Source organism: Saimiri boliviensis, chromosome 1 (assembly GCF_048565385.1).
Source record: "Saimiri boliviensis isolate mSaiBol1 chromosome 1, mSaiBol1.pri, whole genome shotgun sequence".
Lineage (NCBI taxonomy): Eukaryota > Metazoa > Chordata > Mammalia > Primates > Cebidae > Saimiri > Saimiri boliviensis.
The window spans coordinates 243,770,368-243,779,450 of NC_133449.1; the positions used below are offsets into that span (position 1 = coordinate 243,770,368).

General features: G+C 38.6%; 1 non-coding gene across 1 annotated transcript; it reads right to left on the reverse strand.

Moving 5' to 3' along the window:
* Positions 1–4,159: 4,159 nt before the first annotated feature.
* LOC141581806 (18S ribosomal RNA) lies at positions 4,160–4,863 on the reverse strand. The gene has a single exon (XR_012514549.1). It is a non-coding gene; the product is annotated as an 18S ribosomal RNA (ribosomal RNA).
* Between the last annotated feature and the right edge of the window lie 4,220 nt (positions 4,864–9,083).

Sequence of the window (9,083 nt, forward strand, 5' to 3'; positions counted from 1 at the left end):
CAGGGGCTTCTCCCGCCTTTTTTCCCCTCAAGGCGGGAGAAGTAGATTGAAGCCAGTTGCTTAGGTTGTTTAGCTATTAACTAAATTTTTGTGGGTTAAAGTCCCATCAGTCTAGTGAGGGCTTAGCTTAATTAAAGTAGTTGATTTGCGTTCAATTGATGCAAAGTAGAGTTTGCAGTCCTTGGGGCGGTCAGAAATTAAGTAATCTTTACTTACTAAGGGCTTTGAAGGCCCTTGGTCTTATTAACGTAAATTTCTAGAGTATTAGTGTTAGTGGTATTGCGGGTAGTAAAAAGATTGAGGAGATTGTAAGTGGGGCTATAAGTGGCATTAATTTTATGTGCTTTAGTTGTCAGCTGATCTTTGTACTGTTGGATGTAGGAAATATTGTTATTGAAATGGAGTATGTTAGGCGCATGTAGAAGTATAGGTTTATTAGTGTTAGAATAGCGATAGTAAGGGGAAAGATAGGGTTGTTGTTTTCTGTAAGTTCTTATATGATAGCTCACTTAGGAGAAAAGCCTGTTAGTGGGGGTAGGCCTCCTAAGGATATTATTATTATTGGGAATATAGGTATTATCCATGTGAATTTGTTTCGGGTGTGGGATAGTGATAGGGTTGTTACATTTGAGTTTAGGTTAAAGATTATAAGCGTAGAAATTGTTAGTAGAATGTAGATTAGGAGATTTAATATGGTAATATTTGGGTCATAGAATAGTACTGCCATTATTCAGCCTATGTGGGTGATTGATGAGTAGGCTAGAATTTTGCATAGTTGTGTCTGGTTGAGTCCTCCCTAGCTACCAACCATGATTGATAGGGTTAAGACTACTAGTAGGATGTTTAAGTTAATTGAGGGGAAGATTTGAATAATAATTGATATAGGGGCTAGTTTTTGTCATGTAAGAATGAGTATGGTAGGAGTTAGGGGGATGCCTTGGGTTACTTCTGGAAGTCAGAAGTGGAGGGGGGCTATTCCTAGCTTCATTACTAGGGCAATTAGTATTGTTGTAGAGAGGGTTTGGAAGAGAGAGGGGTTGATTGTTCATTGTCCAGAGGAGAGATAGTTGAGAAGGGTGGTTATTAGGAGGATTATAGATGCGGTTGCTTGTACTAGGAAATATTTGGTGGATGCTTCTGTGGACTGGGGATTTGTGTTTTTAGCTAGTACTGGTACAATGGCTCACATATTTAGTTCTAGGCCCATTCAAATTAGGAACCAGTGTGAGCTGAGTATTGCAATTATGGTCCCTGCTAAGATTGTGAGAGAGATAATGAGGTGGGTGAGGGGGTTGATTTTAGTACAGGAAGGATTTAACCAATACTTTCGGGGTATGGGCCCGATAGCTTATTTAGCTGACCTTACTAGTTAGAATATAGTATAACAGGTAGCACGGAGAATTTTGATTTCTCAGGTGTAGGTTCAATTCCTGTGATTCTAGAAATAAGAGGGCTAAGACCTCTATAATTTACTCTATCAAAGTAACTCTTTTATCAGACATATTTCTTATGTTTGGGATGGGATACTGGATGTTAGGGTAGGTAGTGAAATATATCATATGCATAGGGCTAGTGTGAGTGGTAGAAACTTTTTTCATAGGAGAGGTATTAGTTGGTCGTAGCAAAGCTGAGGGTATGTGGTGCGGATTCATTGGAATAGGGTGGTTAATAGAAGGGTTTTGATTATGAAGCTTGTTGTATAGGATTCTGGTAGAGTTGTGTTGTGGGGGGCTGCTATAAAGATAGTAGTAGTTAGGGCATTTATTATAATGATATTTATATATTCTGCTATAAAAAAATAGGGCGAATGAGCCTGCAGCATATTCAATGTTAAATCCTGAGACTAGCTCTGATTCGCCCTCCATTAGGTCAAAGGGGGCTCGGTTAGTCTCTGCTAGTGTGGAAATAAATTATATTGTAGTTAGGGGCCATGCTGGTAGTAGAAGTCAGGAGTGCTCTTGTGTTGTAATTAGTGAGTGTAGATTGAATGAGCCACTTATTAGTAGGTTTGATAGTAGAATGATGGCTAGGGTGACTTTGTAGGAGATTGTTTGGGCTACAGCCCGTAGTGCACCAATTAATGCGTAGTTTGAGTTGGATGCTCATCCAGACCATAGAATTGAGTAAACGGCTAGGCTTGATGTTGCAAGTACAAATAGGAGACCCAGGTTGAAGTTAATGAGAGGATGTAATAGGTAGGGGGGTTCATAGAAGAAGGGCAATTGAAAGGGCTAGGATTGGGGCAATTACATACAGAGTTGTGGTAGATGTTGTGGGTAGTAAGGGTTCTTTAGTAAAAAGTTTTATTGCATTGGCAATTGGTTGAAGTATTCCGTAGGGGCCGATGGTGTTGGGGCCCTTGTGAAATTGTATGTAGCCTAAAATTTTTCATTCTATAAGCGTTAGGAATGCTATAGCGATTAGGGCGGGTATAACTAGTAGTAGTAGATTAATTATGAACATATTGTTAAGAAGAGGAGTTGAACCTCTGGTCATAAAGTTTTAAGTTTTATGCAATTACTGGGCTCTGCCATCTTAACTGGCCCTATTCTTGGGCGAGGGTAGTAGTTTCTTGGGTTGAGATAGAAATCATCTGATCTATGAGGGCGCTTTGTTAAGTAGGCTCTATTTCTCTTGTCCTTTCGTACTGAGAGGAATGTTTAATAGATAGAAACCGACCTGGATTTCTCCGGTCTGAACGCAGATCACATAAGACTTTAATCGTTGAATGAACGAACCATTAATAGCGGCTGCACCATTAGGATGTCTTGATCCAACATCAAGGTCGTAAACCCTATTGTCGATATGGACTCTAGAATAGGATTGCGCTGTTATCCCTAGGGTAACTTAGTCCATTGATCAAGTTATTGGGTCAATAGGGGTAGGTTTACTTAGACTAGTGAGGTCTTGATACGCATTTTCGGGGGTTGTACTCCGAGGTCACCCCAACCAAAATCTATAGTACATTAATGATGATGGGTTAGTGCCTGTAGGTTTTTAAGGTGTTGATTTGTACTATTAAATTGAAGCTCCATAGGGTCTTCTCGTCTTATTTGTGTATATCCGCCTCTTCACGGACAGGTCAATTTCACTGACTGAAAGTAAGAGACAGTTAAACCCTCGTGTGGCCATTCATACAAGTCCTTATTTAGAGAACAAATGATTATGCTACCTTTGCACTGTTAGGGTACCGTGGCCGTTGAACATGTGTCACTGGGCAGGCAGTGTCTCTAATACTGGTAATGCTAGAGGTGATGTTTTTGGTAAACAGGTGGGGTAGAGTTTGCTGAGTTCCTTTTACTTTTTTTAATCTTTCCTTAATGCATGCCTGTGTTGGGTTAACAGTTGGAATAATAGGTGTATTAAGTTGTAGGGTCTTGTGATTTAGCTGTTAACTAGCAGTTATTGTTTTGGTCTGAGATAAGCTTATACAAGGAGAATAATTTCATGTTACTTATACTAACATTATTGCTTCTATTAGTTAATAGATTAGTCCAATGTATATTAGGAGTTCGGTAATATGAGTAGGATTAAGAATTATTGGATATTGAGCTTAAACGCTTTCTTAATTGATGGCTGCTTCTAGGCCAACTGTGGTGATAGAGTGTCTTACTCTCTTTATCAAGGTTGTTTCCTTTGGTCTAAAGAGCTGTCCCTCTTTAGACTAACAGTTAAACTTACAGGGGGATTGGGCGATTCTGTAGGTAAGTTTAAGGCTGAACTGAAATTCTGTCTTGGACAACCACTATCACCAGGCTCGGTAGGTTTGTCGCCTCTACCCATAGATTTTCCCACTATTTTGCCACATAGACGGGTGTGCTCTTTCAGCTATCTTTGGGTAGCTCGTCTGGTTTCAGGGGGCATTGTTGAAGTTCTCTATATAAGGCCATGTCTAGTTAATTCATTGTGCAGAAGGTAGAAGGGTTTATCTTTGCTTTTTTGTGCTTATGGGAGTTTGTCTTTCCCTTGCGGTACTGCATCTATTGCTCCTAGGGTGTAATTTCTATCGCCTATACCTTTGTAAAGGGTAAAGGTTTAATTGTTATATTTATATAGTAAAATAATATAGGATTTAGGCTAGGGTTAGCTCAAAGTGATCAGTTACTTTGAGATCTTCCGGGTGTAGGCCGGATGCTTTGTTTTAAGCTACACTTTGATTTATCCAAGCGCACTTTCCAGTACGCTTACCATGTTACGACTTATCCCCTCTACATCAGTATATAGTGGCTTAATTGTTAATGTACTTTGTGTGATGGTTGAGGAGGGTGACGGGCGGTGTGTGCGTGCTTAATGGCCTTGCTTCAATCAAACTCTCTATTCTTGGTTTACTGCTAAATCCACCTTGTGTCCTTAGATTTCATGAGGGTTATTGTGTAGTTTTCCAGTTTAGAAAACGTAGCCCATTTCTTCCCACTTCATTGGCTGCACCTTGACCTAACGTTTTTATGATGATACTCCTGCTTACTTTGCGATCTTTAGGGAGTTTGCTGAAGGTGGCGGTATACAGGCTGGGGGCAAGAGGTGGTAAGGTTTATCGGGGTATATCGATTATAGAACAGGCTTCTCTAGACGGATGTAAAGCACCGCCAGGTCCTTTGAGTTTCGAGCTGTTGCTTGTAGTGTTCTGGCGAATAATTCTGTTATTTAAATTATTGAGATTTAGGGCTAAGCATAGTGGGGTATCTAATCCCAGTTTGTACCTTAGCTATAGTGTGTTCAGAATATTAAAGCCACTTTCGTAGGGTATTTTACTATAACCAGGGTTTTCTACAACTTGGTCGTAGGTCAGCTTTATTGGTATGAAATCTTAAACACTCTTTACGCCGGGTTTTATTAACTTGAGTCAATCGTATGGCCGCGGTGACTGGCACGAAATTGACCGACTCTGATAGTCAGCGTAGCTTAGTTGAACTTTTGTTCATTGCTAAAAGTTTGTCACTGCTGTCTCCCATGGGGGCGTGGCTAAGCAAAGCGTTTTGAGCTGCGTGTGTGCGTGCTTGATGCTTGCTCCTCATGTTCTGATGTTCTAGAGGGCATTTTCACAGGGCTGCGGATGCTTGCATGTGTAATCTCGCTGAGAGCTAATAGAAAGGCTAGGACCAAACCTCTGTGTTCATGGGGTAGTAGCTACCCTTCCAGACATTTTCAGTGTCTTGCTTTAAATATTAAGCTACATTAACTGGGTTTGATTTAAGTTGGTAGGTAGCAGGTTAATTGAGCTTGAAATTTTGCACGCTGTTATACTAGTACTAGTATGTTTTCTGAAGGATGAGGGCCGGCTGCATGGAAAGCTGAGTGCTATTTATTTGAATGGGTGGGTTGTTACTGGGTGTTTGTCTATTTTAGCTTGTGGGATTAGTGTGGAGAAATGTTAATAGTAAAATCTCTCTTTATCGTATGTGCCTCAGAAAATGGAGGTGGGTTAAAGATGGGAATAGAGGTTATTGTGTGAAGTTGATTGAACAAATTCTAGTCAATTACTTATTATGTCCTGTAACCATTGACTGAATAACACCTTAGTGGGTGGGTTGGGGGCCAAGACATTCAATTTAGGTGCGATGATAGCATAAGGTCTGGCAAGGCACAGACAGGTCCCACAGGACGGGTAGCGGGACCAGAATAGATGCCTCAGAAGCAACACCACGCATCTACAATCATTTGATCTTTGACAAACCTGACAAAAACAAGCAATGAGAAAAGGATTCCCTGTTTAATAAATGGTGTTGGGAAAACTGACTAGCAATGTGCAGAAAGCAGAAACTGGACCCCTTCCTGACACCTTACACTAAAATTAACTCCAGATGGATTAAAGATCTAAACATAAGACCTAGCCCATAAAAATCCTAGAAGAAAAACTAGGCAATACCATTCAGGACATAGGCATAGGCAAGGACTTCATGGCTAAAACACCAAAAGCAATGGCAACAAAAGCCAAAATAGACAAATGGGATCTAATTAAACTTCACGGCTTCTGTACAGCAAAGGAAACAATCATTATAGCAAACCAGCAAGCAACAGAATGGGAAAAAATTTTTGCAATCTACTCATATGACAAAGGGCTAATATCCAGAACCTACAAATAACTAAAAAAGATTTAAAGAAAAAAGCCTGTTCAAAAGTGAATGAAGGATATGAACAGACACTTTACAAAAGAAGACATATATAAGGCCAACAAATTTATATGAAAAAATGCTCATCATCACTGGTCATTAGAGAAATGCAAATCAAAAACACATTGAGATACCATCTCACACCAGTTGGAATGGTGATCTTTAAAAAATCTGGAGACAACAGATGCTGGAGAGGATGTGGAGAAATAGTAACACTTTTACACTGTTGGTGGGAGTGTAAATTAGTGTAACCATTGTGGAAGACAGTGTGGTAATCCCTCAAGGACCTAGAAATAGACATACCATTTGACGTAGCAATCCCATTACTGGGTATATACCCAAAGAATTATAAATTGTTCTATTATCAAGACACATGCACATGTATGTTCATTGCGGCACTGTTTACAATAACTAAGACCTGAAATCAACCCAAATGTCCATCAACAATAGTCTGGATAAAGAAAATGTGGCACGTATACACCATGCAATACTATGCAGCCATAATAAAAAGATGAGTTTGTGTCCTTAATGGGGACATGGATGAATCTGGAAACTATCATTCTCAGTAAACTGACACAAGAACAGAAAGTGAAACACCATATGTTCTCACTCATAGGCGGGTACTGAACAATTAGAACATGTGGATACTGGGAGGAGAGCATCACACTGCGGTCAGTTGGGTGAGACTAGGGGAGGGACAGCAGGGGTTGGGGAGGGATAACATGGGGAGAAATACCAGATATAGGTCATGGGGGGAGGAAGGCAGCAAACCACCTTGCTATGTATGTACTTATGAAACAATCCGGTATGACCTGTGCATGTACCCCAGAACCTAAAGTACAATTAAAAAAAAAAAAAAGAAATACTTCCCTACTGAGGCCATAAGTATATTCTCCTATATTTTTATATGGTTTGAAGCTTTTGTTTTTCACTTTAACACATTAATGTCTTTGTACTTGATTTTTATATATGGCTTGAGTGAAGGTCCAATTATAATTTCTCTTCCCATGATAAATATTCATTTCTATCTCCAGGGACTTATAATGCCAAGTGAGTCATTTAATGTCTCCACATGTGCAACAATCTTATTTTTGTCTATCTAGATGATTTCATTGTCCTGTTTGTTTATCTCTGTAATAATAACATACCATCTTTATTACTCTAAGTTTATAACAGAATCTGATACCTGCAGAGTTCACATTGATTTTAATTTTAAAATTGTTTGTTTATTCTTGGTTCTTGTTTTTCCACGTATATTTTTAAATCAACTTGTTATTTTTCTTGAATAGCTCTATTGGAATTTGGGTGAAAATTACACTGAATTTATAGATTTAGTTGAGGACAACTGATATCTTGAAATACTAACTTTTTTCTGTTTATAATCATGGTTTAACTTTCCATTTTTTTAAATCTTCTGGATGTCAGTCACTACCATTTTAAAATATTTCCCATAAATTCTTATGCATCTTATTTTATTTATTGGCACATTATAGTGTTTGATGCTAATCTGAATGGTATCTTTTATAAAATTTAATTTTCTCTTAATATGTTATAAGAAATCATTCTTTAAAATTATGTATTATCTAGCAATGTACAAAACGTATTTAAAATTATCTTCTGTAAATTACTTGGATTTCATATGTAGAAAAGTCATGTCAATGGCCAAATGATGATGGTTTTGTTTCTTGCTTAATGATTCTTAAAAATTTTAATTTTTTCTTAACATTTTGGCCATAATTTCTAGAACCCCATTGAAGTACATTGAAGATAGGATATAGCATATATATTTTTTTCTCAGCTTCTCCATTAGGCATATTTTCTGTGGGTTATTTTTTCTTTTTTGTTTTTAGAGACGTTACTTATTAAGTTAAAAAATTCTTTCTAAATATAGTTTCTTAGAGGTTTCTTATCAGTTTAAAAATTATGAGTGAGTGTTGAACTCAATAGCAGTCCTTTCTACCTTCATTCCAGTAATTAGATAAATTGCATTATTGCATTTTCTTTTTTAAGTTTTATGTGTAATGTGAAATAAATTTATCTTAGTCCTTTTTACTCTATAACACAATATGGAAAACTGGGTAAATTTTAATGATCAGGGATTTATTGGCTCACAGTTTTAGAGACTGTGAACTCAAATATCAAGGTGACTGTATCTGGCAAGAATCTTCTTTCAGCATCATCCCAAGCAGAAGACAAAACAAAGAAAGCAAGGAAGAGAGAGGGAAAGGGAAGAGATGAGCTCCTCCTTTTATGAGGAACCCACTTCCAAGATAATGAACCTACTCCCTGGATCCAGCATTAATTTATTCAAAGAAAGCAGACGCCTAATGGCCTTTTAAAGGTCCTACCTCTTAATTCTGTCACTCTAGGGATTGAGTTTTCAATACATGAAGTTTGGGGGACACATTCACACTATAGCAAAGTTATACATACAAAATGTTAGGTTCTGAAGGGAAGGCGAGGTTTAAAAGAAAGACACACACACACACACACTCTCAGAGGGTGGCTAAAAAGCATCTGCAGGCTTTATGTGCAGCATAAAATCTACAGAAGTGGGGGACCAGCCTAATGCCAGAGCTCACCGCTGCTTACATGCCGGGGCAATTTGGAAATATGGACGGGAAGCTCTGGGGAGTATGGCTTGCTGCCTGGCAGGGTATTGATAAAATATTCCCAAGATGAGGCGGTTCTGAGCCTTGTTCCGGCGGGATGTTGTTGTGGCATTCCTTGGACCTTTGTCCGGCAAGATGTGACAGGGAGATTTCTTTAGTTGGGCCTTTGTCTACCTTGTGGTCAGGTGGTTAGGGAAGATGTTTCTCATGGCCCAAACCCCTGTGAAATATTTCACTTTAACTTAGGTCTGGAAAATGGCAGGTAGTTTATAAAATGGTGCAGTTTGGACTAACACAGAACAGCATATATAACATAGATAGGTATATAGTAAGGGTTAAAAACATAAATATCAGGGTACTT